A 12,143-nucleotide genomic window follows, 5' to 3' on the forward strand; every position below is an offset into this window, starting at 1 on the left:
AGGCTGATAGTCTAATGATATACAAAATCTGGGATAAGATACAAAAGGTAGGGATGACGCTGTTATAGTAGATTAAGAGGTGATTGGTGAAGCCATGAGTCTAATTAATTCCCTAGGCATTGGGTAGGTAAACCCCTTGATCTCTGTTCATTTGTGGCGCTAATCTTTTGATGCTGATAGACTGAAATCTTGCGTCGTCCAATCATGGATGTTCGATGCTATGATGGTTGTAGCTTGCCAGTCAATGGAGTGTGATGGATTGTTCACAATGTGTTCAGAAAGGGCTGACTTTAGATCTGATTTCTATACTGACGTTTTGTGCTCTTTGAGCCTAATGTCAATGAGACGGGATGTCTCTCCTACATAGCTGCTGCCACAGCCACACGTTAGCCTATAGATGCAACCCCTATAGAGTAGTGTTGGTTGAGGTACATCTACCATTGGCCTTCAGAATGGTTTTTAGTGTTTTGTCAGAGCTGAAGGTCACATCTATACCGGCAGTTTTCTTGATCAGTCGGATGATATGGTGGCTGATCTGACCTTGGTAGGGAATGATTATTCTAATCGGGGATGGCTCGCACGCACAAGTTGGCGTTCTTCATGCTGTTGTCGGGTCGATTCTATGGTTCAGTCTACAAGACGTTTGAGATAACCCCTGAGGTTGATGAACGTGGTTCTTAGATGGTCTATGTCAGGTTAGGGTTAAAATGGCGCGTTTGATTTGGAGGTGATGGTTGGAGAGGTAATGAATATACTGGTCAGTGTCGGTGGGTTTTCTGTAGACGGAAAAGGTGATGTTGTTGGGGGAGTTTTGCAAGGACACATTTCTGAGAGGGTACGTAAATCCCAATACATTCAAAGTAAATTTGAAGCTTACGAATTATTTAATCGTAGAATATGTGTGTTTTTAGTTTATGGCTACATGTGTCTCCAATCGCCAGTGGCTGAAGGGATGGTGTAAATCCAGCTGGGTCCATGCAGGAAGCAAAAGTACTATAAGTCCCCATTATCACTAGTATGGTGACCTACCTTGAGTTGCTGGTGATCTCCAGCCCGTTTTATGTATTGTATTGTCCATGAAGTTTTACAGTTCCATGCCAGTTTTAATTTTCAATCTGTGATAATCTAGTTATTTTAGTCGTTGACAGGTTTTATATAATTCAGTTGCGTTTATTATGTTTTCATAATATGGCTGAAATATTGCCGATGTGACTATATATCTCACTCACTCACAATAAGAGTAGAATAATACAATAAACACGTTTAGTTCCCTAAAAAGTATGTATGTATGTATGTATGTATGTATGTATGTATGTATGTATGTATGTATGTATGTATGTATGTATGTATGTATGTATGTATGTATGTATGTATGTATGTATGTATGTATGTATGTATGTATGTATGTATGTATGTATGTATGTATGTATGTATGTATGTATGTATGTATGCATGCATGTATGTATGTATGTATACTAAGAGAATCACGATTAGTTCCTAATAATTAGTATACTTTTCATGGCTCTTTAGAAGGACAGAAGGTAGACACTTTGTATCGTCTTCCACTGCAAAACAAAACACATATACATAGATATACGCCAAAAAAACACACATATATATAAACGTACCTACTTACACACATACACGCACGCACACGCATACACGCACGCACGCACAAACTGGAGAGATGGTAGTCGAGATTAACATTGTGCACGCCTTTGACTGACTGACTGAGTTTGGTTTTACGCCGCTTTAGCAATATTCCAGCAACATCACGGCGGGGGACACCAGAAATGGGCTTCACAAATTGTACCCATGTGGGGATTCGAACCCGGGTCTTCGGCGTGACGAGCCAACGCTTTAACCATTAGGCTACCCCACCGCCCCCTGCACGCCTCTGACAAGTAACCGTGAAGTACTGTGCATTCACACAACAGCCGCTAATCTAATGGTCACACGTGTGGTAATAAATAGCTACCACTGAAAATAGGATATGAATTGGGACGGGAGCGACAGCAGTTAGTCGGTACTAAAGGTGGGTGTGCCTGCGCAGTTGTGACATGGTAACTATAATTTTTAACTTCAACTTTAAAGTCCTGTGACCGTTAGCATGTTTTGTACATAGATATATATTTTATCATTAGTGGTTAAATTAGCAACTTAGATTGTTAGTGGCGGTTTCCTCAAGGGAGGTTGAAGTACCGTAAAATTATTGTCCTCCTGAGAGGATACGTAAGTCCCAAAACATTTGAAATAAATGTAATCTTTTTGTTTACTCTTAGTATTATTGTCATTTTAATTTGTGTCTAAATTTGCCTACAATCGCTAGCAGCTGAAGGAATGGTGTAAATCCAGCTAGGGTCCATGCTGGTAGCAAATGTACTGTAAGTCCCCATGGTCCCTAGTATGGTCATCTACCTTCTGTTGTTGGCGATCTATAGCCAATTTTTACATTGTATTGTCTAAAATAATTTTCAATTTTTCAAGATACATGCTAGCTAGTTGTCTTATTTTGTGATACTCTAGTTATTTTACAGTCCGTCGATGACTGATTAAGTAACTACTTGTATTTACTGTGTATGTACAACATTTCTCCTCTCCCTCTCTCTCCTCCCTCTCTCTCTCTCTGGGAATATTTGTACTTTACCACGATATGTGTATTCTTCGGGAGAAGAATGTGCTCTCCGGGAATCCGCGTCTACTTGGTAGCCGGCCAAGGACGTCAGCACAATCGCTATGGTGTAATCACGTGAATATCCATACTGACACTTGAAACCCTGCATCTATAAATAATACGCGCAGTCGATAACAACAAGAGGGCTGGCCAGTCACACAGTATGTGTGTGTGTTTGCTTGTTTCCATAGGTGTATGCTTGCTAGTTTGCATATTTGCTTGCTTGCATGCATGCATACGTTCATAAGTGAATGAGTTTAGGTTTAAGCCGTTTTTAGCAATATTCCAGCAATATCACGGCGAGGGACACCAGAAATGGGCTTCACGCATTGTACCCATGTGGGGATTCGAACCCGGTTCTTTGGCGTAAAGAGCGAACGCTTTAACAATTAGGCTACCCCACTGCCCCCATACGTCCATGAATGTATGTTTCTATGTATATTGTTACAACAGCAGATGTGCTTGAAAAGTATCTGGGGTCTCTTATTGAGACCTGGACGGTTTAGCTGAGAAATGACGCTATTGACTACATCCCACAGCTTTCATAGGAATGTTTATGTTAAAAACCTGTTGAGACTTTAAGTTTAGAACCTAACATTTGTGATATGTCATGTGCTTGCAGTTACGAACACGGTGACCCATGCAATTCACCGTTGTGAGATGAGCAAAGTGTCCTCGTGGAAATGTTTTCGGGTACACAATGAGTTTGTTGTGTGTCACACCGGTAGGGCAGGGTGACCTCGACTTTCCTCAAGTATCCGTGTGATCATTGTTTGATATCGTGCAGTCTGGTAGATATCTATTGTTGCTTTGAGATGTTGTCATTATAATAATAGCCATTTGACACCAAACCTTCGACTTTGACGAACTGTTGGGTCACGCTCTATGGTTATTTTAAGGTGTGCACTTTGGTACAAAAAGAAATATGATGAGAGAGGCGGTAGGCACAGACTAGTGAGCTTATGATCATTTTAGAAAAATAAGATTACACTTCTCACTGAGACTATTGTGGTGATCCTTATCAATACGGTTCAGCCTCAAGACTACAAAAATTACTCTTGATTTTATGCAGCTAGCTTGCAGTCAGGCACTGTGTGAAAATGAAATCAATGATAGCTGCGGTTGTTTCTTGGTTTCAACAATTCACATTCAGCCGTGCTAGTAATCCAGTTAAAAGAGGGTGCAGCTTGCAGTAGTGTTGAAGATTAATGTATGCACTAAATCGATTGAGTGTGTACAGCAGAATGCTCACCACGATTAAATCAGAATACTATAAGTATATACAGTAGCGGTACGAGATCAATTCCAAGAAAAGACTCTGTTAAGCTTTATTTATGAAATAAAACTTTTGTCAGGCCCTTATCTCTCTCCGCTATTGTATATACCACTGTTTGAATCCGAAGGTAACTTCCTGGTCACTATGACCGCGAACCAACACTTTCCTGGTTACATGATACTATTGTGATCGCCCTATACCTCGACGAAACAGTTTAATGTGAATCGCCTATGAGCTCTTTGGTCTTCGTGATGAAGGCTTGCCGGGCTTGTTGTACCCCTTGTTCTATGTACTTTTTTTTCTCGGCTTCGCTGACGGAAATCTTACGGGACTTGGGCCGAATCTCTTGTGTCATTCTGTGATATTTTGCGAGTTCAGAGAGGACCAAACGAAACTCCTCCTCGGAGACTTTACTGTCTGTGAGTGCCGTGGAGATATGGTCACTTACCGTGTTCAGCTTCGCTTCAGCTAGAACCCTGATCTCGTCGTCCTTCAACTCTTTACGATGCAGTCTGTGGGATGCAAACTTAAACACCAATCCCACCAACCCTCACACCCCAGCTGTTATCTCGATGCCCAGCACTATGGGTGCGGCCACGATGGTGGTCAACAACCCGACACCTACCGCCCCTAGTCCCATGCTGGTTGTCATAAGGGCGGTATCGGCTCCGTCCACGACATTGAAAGCTCTATGGTACTTCTTGCATAACGCTGCCCGTCTGTCGCGGTCTTGCTCTAGTTGGCGTTTTTTACCGCATAACTGCCTCAAGCGGAACCTGTCCACGGTTTCCAGTGTCTTCGCTACTTCCTCTACGACTGGGATCAGGCCCATCCTGTGCGTATAATATATACTACAAGATATTTTTTAATTGGTCTTCATTTAATAGTCGATCAATGTACTTGAGGCGTGTAAGGCCTAGTATCTTGTGAAGGCAAATAAAGGAAAGGTCAATAGGCAACTTTTGTTCTATACTAACGTCAATGTAGCTTGTTAAGGGGGGCAGCAACCCCAGTGAGGGGCTGGGAAAAATACTTCTATGATGAGTGTGGAGCCTGGGGTTATAATCGTAGAATATGATAGGCCAGTGTATAAGTTGAATGTTAAAAGTGCATCCCTGATTGGTGCATATAACATGTGGCCCGGGGGACGTTGTGTTTGGGCAACTATTATATCCTGACCCGTGGTGAACCTCCCGAGCAAGATACCATTGTTCTTAATTTCGGTGATATCATTATACTTGGTTAAAGAGATATAAGGTGCGGTGAGGGTCATGTTGATCAACCATTGGGGTTCTTTAAAGTCTGCCAGGGACACCCGCCTTTACATGTTGTCTTTCAAGTGTAGAACGTACAAGGTGCCTTCCTCGCCGGGCAGATCGAACCCCTCCGTGTCTCATAGGTCGTTAAGCGTGACGTTGGGCCGATGACTGGTCATTGCTATATTACTATCACGAGATAGTTTCCAACTTCTCAGGGGTGCACTTCACCCCCATGAGGTGTATGTTGTCGGGTAGGAATATCTTGGTGAGTGATATCGTGTCTTCCACGGTCACGGTGACCCCCTGCAGACTCGACTAACAACCCGTACGGCCGACGGGCCTACGAACGCGTTTGCAATGAATTCGAACTGGACCCGAAGATGGATGGGCGTTTGACAGGGCCGAACCACGGGTTGGGTATTATATATAATGGGGGGCGACCCGTGAAAGAAATCAGTGATGATTTACTGAAACGAGATGCACTACGCCAGGACTTTGCTTTGTCGAGTAATGAATGGCGAGATGACTGTATGAACTTTAAAGGTGGTGTTGCTTTCATCGTCAAGAAAGTGGAGCAGCCCACTGCGGAGGATTAGAAAATGTTCATGCTGGACACGTCAAAAGGGTTCACTCGTGCCGGTGTCACCAGATTGAATGACTCGATTCGAACCCACGTGTGGGCGCTGGTGGGTGCGCAGACACAATCGCGCTCCAGCATCATCAGTAATGGGACTTCTTAAGATGCGCAGAAACAGTTCGTGGCTAACGTTGAGGATGCTATCGCCGCCCCGGTCGACCTGCCGAGTGCCATCCAACGCTACCAAAACGTATTGGAATACGCCCGGTCTAAAGTCGACTACGTGTTCGACGTGGGACTGTACATGGCCCCGAGCAACATGCAACTGAGAGTCAACAAAGTGGTGGGCTACAACAACGAAATAGTCATAGCCACGGCCGACCAGAAGTTGGGTATCAACCCGGGCATCAACGTCAGTCATGTCCCACCTCCCACGACCCGTGAAACGGGCATTGTCGTACCACCCCCGGAGCCCAGGATTCGGCCCGCACTCCCACAGCCACCCCACCAGGTGAGGTGGCTGAGAACAAGGAACACCTCGATAGTAGAACCACGCTAGTGGTCGCTGGGATCGCAATCGACCTTGCGGCCTTACCCACGAGTTTAGCCAGGGCCTCCCTGAGGGATTTCAGATGTCTTCTCACCCAGTCTCTGGTTACCACCAGGTGGGGTTGGGGGCGTACCTCCACCCCCTCCACCCCCTGTCAGCGATACGACCAGGGTTGATATGATGAAGCCCAATGCCGTCAGAATGCTGGCGATGGTGATCCCTTGCTCCCGGAAGAGGATGGATCCTGTCAGCTAGCATGGTGTCCTGGTAGAGGACTCGATCGATGGTTTCCCGCACGTGGCTGATCTGGGATCAAAGCTGTTCTCGGAAGGAGGACGCCGCTTCGAGCTGGGTCGACCTTTCCTCTTCGAGGTTCCGCAATCGTTCCTCGATGATGGCTTTCAGAGACTCGTCATCTACCTGACTGAGTTTGGTCTTTTCAGGGCGATGTGGGCGTCTATTGCTTACAGTTTGGCCTTGTTGTACACGACTGACCCACGAATGGTTTGCATGGCCTTGTCCAGCCCCCCCGCAGTTCCCGAACGGTAAGGGTAAGGGTTTGTTATGGTACGTGGCCAACAATTCATCGATGGCACGTTGGGGCTCATCGTTGAGTTCGGCCCTCATAGCTTGCAGATCTTGGACAACCTTCGGGGGAAGCTTAGGCCAATAATCTATGAGGTTTCGTGCATCGCGGATCAGTTGCCCACCATGGCGACTGATGAGCGTCGATAAGGCAAGCGGTTCTCTCGTTCATTTGCTCACGAGATTGATTTCCGGGTGAGCCTTCAATCGCAGCGTGCCGTTCTCGTCGAGGGTGAACTTGGAATAGTCTCGTCCCAATGGCGCGACGTATTGTTTACGTCTCAACTCGTCGTAGTATTCGGCGGCAGCCTGCTTCACGAGTTCATTGCCCAAGGTGAACGAGGTTTCCTCCTCTCCGAACGAGTGGGTACTTTTATCCCACAAGTCATTCATCTGGATGTCACCGTAACCACCACCTTCAGCTAGAGGGAGCCTCTCGGCGCCAGAGCCGTGGCGCCAGTCGGTGACCATCACCAACAATCCCAGCAAGATACACCAGAACCAAATGCTCCTGGTTCGATTCCCCAGCCTGGGCGAGAACGACCGGTTCGACTGGCGTTCAACCTCACGCTGGCCTCTGGCAATGGCAAACGCGAGCTCGTGCAAAACGTTGGTCGGGCAATCGTCAAGAAGACCACCATCAAGATCAGCGGCAAAGAGATGCTGAGCATCGACGATAGCAATGTATTTTACTGCTACGCTATGCTCTGGAAAAGCGAGGGAGAACGTGTTAACGACATGTACCAAGGTATCAGTAAGTCGATTAGGTACGGCTTCACGGCAGACCAGTTCGACAAGGTCTCGGCTAGTGAAAAGGCCATCGCCCGAAGCGTACGGGAACAGGTTCTGCATGTCGCTCGACTTCGAGTTGCTAACTGGGCACACGCCGTTTTACCAGGCCGCGCTGGGTGATAGGCTTGAATACGAGCTCAATTTCAACGATTATGGCAAAGTTGTGCGTATGCCGAACGGTGATGAGGCCAGTTATGCCATCGACAACATCTCTCTTCAACATGGTCACGGAGCTGGCCAGGCAGGTTCGAACCCAGTACTCGGGGAAGGTGGCAATCCTGTATGACCGCATACTGCGGCATAGAATGGTAGTACGGGATAAGAGCGACACGGTGTGGAATATCAACCTGAACGTGCCGGCGCGATCGATGAAAGGCATCCTGATCGTCCCCGTGGAGGATTACTAGCCCTTCCGAAGGGACAGCGAGAAGTTTTTCAACCCGAGATCACGAAGGTGGAAGTGACCATCGATAGCGTGCCCAACCAGCTGTTCAGCCATGGTATGAGGGCACAACAGCAGTGGGACGAGATAACGAAGCTACCGACCCGACATCACCACGTCATCAAGGACCTGGATCTATCCTCCGTGCAGATCGGTGAATACCTGACCACGAAGTACGCACTATGGTGGGTCATGCAATCCACGGACAACGATCAATTGCACGGCAGCGGACGCTGCATCGACAACGGCAGCGAGGGTATAACCGTCCAGATTACCAGGAAGGCTCAACCCGCGGGCAAGTTGAAATTATATCTGTACGTGATTATGGACGCGAATGGGAGATTCGTGCAAACCATCTATTGATCTACCTCGCGATGCGCACTGCCCCATAGTGTGCTGACAGGCTGGTTGTGGGAAGACCGTTTTCGTGCTGGATATGCTGGAGGGGTACTATACGGTTGCCTTCGACAACATCGTTATCATGTGCCCTACTCTGCATATGAACAGGACGTACAGAGAAAGACCTTGGGTGATGAGTCGACCCGGGAACACGCCTGCAGGACTGGCTGAAGGCTTACCACGGTAAATTCAAGGGGGAGTCGACGCTGTTTATCCTGGATGACTGCAGCGCTAACAAGGAGATAACAAAAAAGAGAGACATGCTATCGTATTTAGCCTTTTCCGGCCAGCACTCTCAGCACATCGTCTGGGTGCTGACGCAGTAGTTCAACTCAGTCCTGAAAGACCTCAGGGAACAGACGCGATGGGTAGCCCTTATTCCACTGCAAGGACAGGGATTCTTTCGAGGAATGTTTGAGAGAAAACGATGTGATGAGCAAACTAGAACGGAACGGGTGAAAAGGCAGCCAAAACTAAGCATGATAAGCTCGACCAACCCGTGGCTTACCGAGTGCTAGGCATTGCCAAGCAATGATAAGCATTGCCAAGCAATGATAAGCATTGCCAAGCAATGATAAGCATTGCCAAGCAATGGCTTAGCAATTAAAAGTTACAGTTTTATATGGCTTGTGAAGTGCTCATCGTGTGCAATTTAACCTTCATCTCGCTGTGTTTCGCGTGCATCGGTTATTATATCATTAGAGTTAAGAATCGCTTGTTACATTATAGGATGGAGTGCAACGAACTGCTCGAACAACTGTTGGCGGAGGGCAATAAGCGAGTGAAACTGCCTGATGATAAAAGCGACGACAAGCGAGAGAAACTAATGGCGCTGGCGGTCGACGGCAAGGCCAAACAATACTTTGGGGACTATGCTCCAGATAAAATCCAGAAACTACCCGCCGATGAGGTCGATAAGCTGTACGCGAGATACGTGTCCTGGCTCGGGGCCGAGATGACGAAGACTATAGGGTCGACCATGATGCAGATCTACACCGGTTTGGCCTCCTATGTCCTCCCCATTCCCCCGGAACGCCGGCTTTACCTGTGGGAGGACCTCGAGAAGGATCCCTTTATCGAACACGCTTTGAGCGCCGCCAGCTGCCTCCTGTACCATAAATACGGCATGTTCTTAGCTCCGGTCAAGGCGGCGATCATCACAGCGAAGCATTGCCAATTTAAAGAGGGGAATACTAATCATAATAGTATACAAGATGGATGCTGCCCAGCCAGTGACTCCGACAGAGGAGGAAACCCCGACCCCGACACAAGTCACTAAGCAGAAGAACCCTCAGAGAGTTGCCGGCCTAGCCGTATGATACGCTCGGTTGACCAAGATGGTCCTCAAACCACCGACTATCAAGCTCGACTTCGACCTGCAGGATATGGGCATGCTCATCATGAATTTCGGTATGACGATGGCCACCAAGGATATCCTCGTGAAGCAAGGGATCATACCGGGGAATATTTTGAAGTAAATATAGGCATATATAGGATGGCTACGATCGCTATGATGGTCGGCAGGGCTTTAGTCATTGCCCTGGCATTTTCCAGGAGCAATTACCTGTTCTCGAAATTATGGGAGTCGAACGCGGCCGAGGCAGAAGCAGAACAAAAAGGCCATGATATAGCCGTGGAGAAATTACAAGCCGCGCAAGCTGAGTACGCGAAGAAACATATGCAGATGCTCATTACATTAACGAACGACTCGAGCGTGAGAACAATGCTGTTCGAATGTTCAAGGACGTCGACGCCGCCGCGAAAGAATACTACCTGCTGACAGGCAAACAGCTTGAACCTCTCGAGATACCCACACTCTCCCAGTATTATGCACCAACCCCGGGACAAAAGGATCGAGAATGGTCCTTCGTCGTGATAGGCCTAGTAGCGACTGCATTGATCGCAAAGCAATTAAACACATATGAGTATACAATGAGACCTGCCCCGTATCGATGTCAGTACATGCTTATGGGGAAAACCGAGACCTGCGGTAGGAAATGTAGGATGGAGGGGTACTGTTGTTTTCATATGAGTAGTATAAGAAATGGTTTCGTGAACTACACGTTCTCAGTTTGTGGTATTGGAGTGAAATGCCATTACTGTTTATGTAGAGCCCACGGGGCGAACGTGGTCCGAAACCAACTTATTAACGACAAGAAAAAAGATTATTTGAACGAACGTAAGCGCCTCCTCAGAATGAAAATTTAAAAAGGCTTCATTTTTTGGCATGGCAGATAAGGCTGACGGAGTTATCTCCCTTTCGTAACTGGAGGCACAATTAGAGATTAGCTTGCACCTAGGTATAACAATGACTGCTATTTAATTCATTCGAATTCAACCCCCTGAAATCTTTTGGCCTGAGAAGCTGGTTGATGTTTCAAGGTAAACACAGTATTGACGACATCAGACCTCTGATCATTAGCAAACTCGAAGAGGAAATAAACAAATTGGGGCACATCAACTTTCAAATGACGGTTGTTACTACAAAGCTGGATGTCTTCAGAGGACAATTCTTGGCTGAACCAGCCAATATATATACATGTATCCCCAACGATCTGGAAATAATAAAACGGGAAAGCTATCCTGAGCCCAGAATCGATGAATATAGCGCTGGGCGGAGAGCAGGGGCTGGGGGGTTATTCCCGTATGAGGAAAGCCGGGCTAGTCGCACTGTTGCACGCCCCCGTACAACAACCTCCCACGGTAAAACAACTCAAACTCCAAGCGAGAGAATCGATGAATATAGCGCTGGTCGGAGAGCTGGGGCTGGGGGGTTATTCCCGTATGAGGAAACCCGAGCTCATCGAACTGTTGCATCAGCACAGAGTCGTCGATCTACAGTTTGTGCGCACTGAACGCGCTGTAGGTAACTACCTGAGAGGCTGGCGCATGCATGTAGATAAGAACATAGACATCGGCGACGTCAAGCCTCTGATCACTGGCAAAGTTAATGAGGAACTGAACGATCTGGGAAGTCTCAAGTTTCAAATAACGTCAAAAATGTCGCTTGATAAACAGCAGACGGACAGTGCCATTGAGTACGTTCAGCCTTACTTCCGGGGTAAACAAGAAGTTGTGACTCATGCCGAGACCATAGACGAGTCCATCGATGCCAGTCTTCAGCAGATATGGGAATATTTGGAATGCTACACGCACAGGGTTTCTGGGTGGGCGTGGATAAAATCGATAAACTCTATCTAGACATAGCTAACTACGTACCGTTCAGAGGCGGATCATACCTAGACTTGACAGCCTACTACAAAAAGAAACAAGCCATGGTCAACCTCAAAAAAAGAGGAGACGATTGCATGAGGTTAGCGATCAGGTCAGCCTTGTTCCCGACCGATGTTAATTCGAACAGATCTACGAACTATCCCCAAGACGACAGGCTCAACTGGGACGGTATAGACGAACCCACCCCCATATATCAGATCACCAAAATCGAAAAGCAGAATGCCATAGCCATCAACGTCTTTGGGCACGAAGGTAACAAAACGACCGTGCACAGGATCAGCCCAATGGAGGATCGCCACGTGATCAATATATTCATGATCCAGCTAGGTGGTAAGTACCACTACTCGTGGATAAA

General features: G+C 47.0%; 1 protein-coding gene across 1 annotated transcript in view; it reads left to right on the forward strand.

The window, feature by feature from the left end:
* Nucleotides 1-1,908: 1,908 nt before the first annotated feature.
* Nucleotides 1,909-12,143, forward strand: part of LOC124255873 — a 73,203-nt gene continuing 62,968 nt past the window's right edge. The window contains exon 1 of the mRNA XM_046689817.1: nt 1,909-2,063. The gene's annotated coding sequence lies outside the window, so the exon portion shown is untranslated. The remainder of the gene's footprint in view (nt 2,064-12,143) is intronic.

Source organism: Haliotis rubra, unplaced genomic scaffold, assembly GCF_003918875.1.
Source record: "Haliotis rubra isolate DU_JTF1 unplaced genomic scaffold, ASM391887v1 Scf610, whole genome shotgun sequence".
Taxonomy (NCBI): Eukaryota; Metazoa; Mollusca; class Gastropoda; order Lepetellida; family Haliotidae; genus Haliotis; species Haliotis rubra.